Below are 3,396 nucleotides of genomic sequence, written 5' to 3'. Positions count from 1 at the left end.
TATCTATCTATCTATCTATCACAGGTGTTACTCTTCTTTCTGCTATCAAAAGACAGACGGATGACTGTGTACAGCTACAAATAACTGCAATAGATCAATACGGTACATGTTTGTTCTCGTGAAATTGCTCCAAAGATAAGCTTGGTTACATCAGTTCTGTTGAGTTAATGATGTTTCATTTCATTCAAAATGTGTTTGTGGCAAGTTTTTTCCTTCCAGCCAGAGATTAAACCACATGATTTCAGTGACTAATACATTTTCACCCACAGAGGAGGAGGATAAATCATTCAAATGAATTGGTGTAGTGTTTTAGCTGGTATAAGAACTGGTAAATTCCCAAAGCTGTGACACATGGTTGCAGTGCTGCAGTCAAGACCACCTTTATCAAGTCCAAGACCAGAACTAGTTGAGACCAAGTGAAGAACGAGTCCACAGAGGTTTGAGTCCAAGTCGAGACTGAGTCCAAATGAAAGAGACAAGATCGAGACAGAAACAAAATTAGCTTTTGCCAATGAGATGGGTTTTGACAGCCAGACATACGATTGCAAGTGACGTGGATTTACACCGGCCACCTGATAACCATGGTTAGGTAACCAGGTAACCATGGTTACCAGGTAGCCAATGTCAGTGCCCACTGTAGATGGATTTTGGTCCGGACTACTACAGCACTGCATGGTTGACTAGCTCTACTCTCGGACATAAATAATATTCTACTGACTAAAACATTAGAGCTGTTAAGGGCAAGTACAAATCTAGCCTCGTGTATATAAAATATTGCAAGTTAAGTCTTTCAGGTCTCTGAATGCTGACTTTTGAAAGGACACATCATTTAAAGTTAGAATCATTAAGATCTTTATGAAATTGAACCACGTCTTTGATACTGTTTATGATCAGTATTTCTCTGCAATAACCATTCAGTGTATTTTCATTATGTAATTAGATCTCTTTATAGCAGTTTTCATAGTAGTTGTTGGTGGTGGGGTCCGCCATTGCAGCACACTGCTTTCACCCTTCATCCAGGATAATTTTATCTTCTTATGCCAATGGAACATCTTTCTCCTTCAAATGGCAAGAATGACTTTTATTGTGAGGCAGCCACAGGAAACACACTGTTCTTGTCTAGAAATTAAGTATTTAATGTGTGTGATAATACCAAGTTTATTAAGTTACCTGTCTGACTTAAGTCAAGTCAAGTTAAGTAAACTAAGTCAGAAGTTTAAAAGGTAACGCTATATTTTGGACAATGAGTATACAATATAACCTCTTGTTTCACCCTGGTGTCTTTGTCCTCTTCACTTTACATAAAACACACCAGCAGGATCAATCACCTGGAGCTCGGTTTGTCCCTTTAAGAGGGACAGTGAGTATTGGATGGACTGGAAACTCTGCACTCATTACTCAACATAATGGACAGACAGAGAGAGGGGGAGGAAGAGGGAGGAAGACATAGAGAGAGTTAGTGAGAGTGTGAGTGAATGTGTCCCACACTTGATCATGCAATATTACTGCTCTAATAGATAAAGTAAAAAATGCTGAGTTGTAGTTTCTCCACCTCTCTCCTGGACCATCTATCTCACTAACTGCTACAGCCTGTGGAAGCTGCTATTTCTACAGGAAATTACCATAGAGCCTTTACTTCCCCCAAGAATGACCACATTAGCCTTATCTCTAGCAGAAACTATGTGGAGCTATTTCCACTGAAGCACTCAGATGTAGAGTCTATATTCCCACTGTGGCTTTTCATTTTCATAAAATAAAATTTTAATTGAAAAGTTACATGGTCTTTTGTGTGATGATTAAATCCAGTGACCCCTGTGAGAACTCTGGACCCAAGAAACTAATTTATACCACCCTCTAGATTTTAGGAAATGCAGTCATTTTTTATCTAAATATGGAATTGTTCATCTTTAATCTTGAATTAGTTTTTTATTTTATTTTGCCCAGCAGCAAAAATACGAAGGTCCACACACAGACACACCCACTTTAAGGGTTATAACCCCCATGAACATTTCACATTCAGCTCATTTTAACCAGGAAGCTGAGAGCAGAAATAATTTACATTAATTGATGTGGTGGTAATTCAGTGGGAATGTATATTGTTAATGCTTCCTCTATATTCCACAATTTATTTCATTAATTCTTTTTTATACACAATGACTTTAGAATGAATTTTATCTTCATAAGGACAAATGTTAACATCACAAACTGAATCTAGTAAAAACTAGATATTTTGTAAAATGTATTGTCATGAACTGAAACAAAACAAAAAACTTGGTAACAACAACTTGTAAAAATATTTCAATAAACATTTTAGGGGGGAAAAGGAATTTAAAGATCATTAATTCCGTGACAACTGGCAAACTTCAGCACTAAATGGACCTTGAGGTGAGTTGGTTTTGTTAACTTTTCTTGCTACACTTTCTGTTTGTGTATGTGGTAGGCAAAAATAAATGATTCATTTTTGGGTATCAATAGTAAGTGCTCTTTTAAATGTATGTGATCACAGCTGATGCACATGAAACTCTCCCTCTTGAGTCATCAGTACAAAAAGATAAACAACTGAGTTAGAAAATATCACATTCTTTGATCAAAAGTTGAAGGTGTAAAATTTCGGAACTGCTAATGGAAAGCGGAAGCTAAAGATTACGCTGTCAACTTGATGAATTCAGCAACTAGGTCCCGTCTTTTGTTTCCATCTGCAACACTGAAACATTTTGAATTCTCTGTCTTACATGTGTTTAGAGGTGTCCGTTATGTTAGAATGGCAACATGATTGAAACAAAGTTGAAATACATAAAACAATGATAAAATGTCTATAGGGTTGTTAGCAGAGTTGAGCAATGAGGTTATACCTTTAATCTCTACACCTTTACACTAAATGGCCAGATATGCTCCAAAACCACTGTGCACATGGACAGCAGACATGCATGTAGTTCTGTTCCTACTACAAATGTAGTATACGTTTGTCTGTGAGTATAGTAATAAGTATGTAGGTAATTCAGTGTGATGTTGAGGTTTTATTGTTCTAAAATGCAACAACAATCAAGCAAACAGTGTTTGTGATACAATTCTAAAATACAGTTTGTTCAGGGGATTCAAGATGTTCCCCATTTTCACTTCACTTTCACACACTCAGATCATCCTGTATCCTGCTGTTGAAACAGAGCAGATGAACAGCTGCTGAGAACCAATATCACTAATGACTGACCTCATAATATACAACAAACACACACACTCTCACACACACTAGACTTGGCTACTAATCAGTGCAGCATGTGTGCTGTGTATTACCACATGTACTATACAGTATGTGTGTGTGAGTGTGTGTCAGATGTGGGTCATTGTGTATGTGATCTGTGTCTCATGATATTAATTTTAATCATCATCTGTCTGTCG

This window comes from Morone saxatilis, unplaced genomic scaffold (assembly GCF_004916995.1).
Source record: "Morone saxatilis isolate NCDOM2014 unplaced genomic scaffold, NCSU_SB_2.0 Contig7, whole genome shotgun sequence".
NCBI lineage: Eukaryota > Metazoa > Chordata > Actinopteri > Moronidae > Morone > Morone saxatilis.
This window is presented reverse-complemented; position numbering follows the sequence as displayed.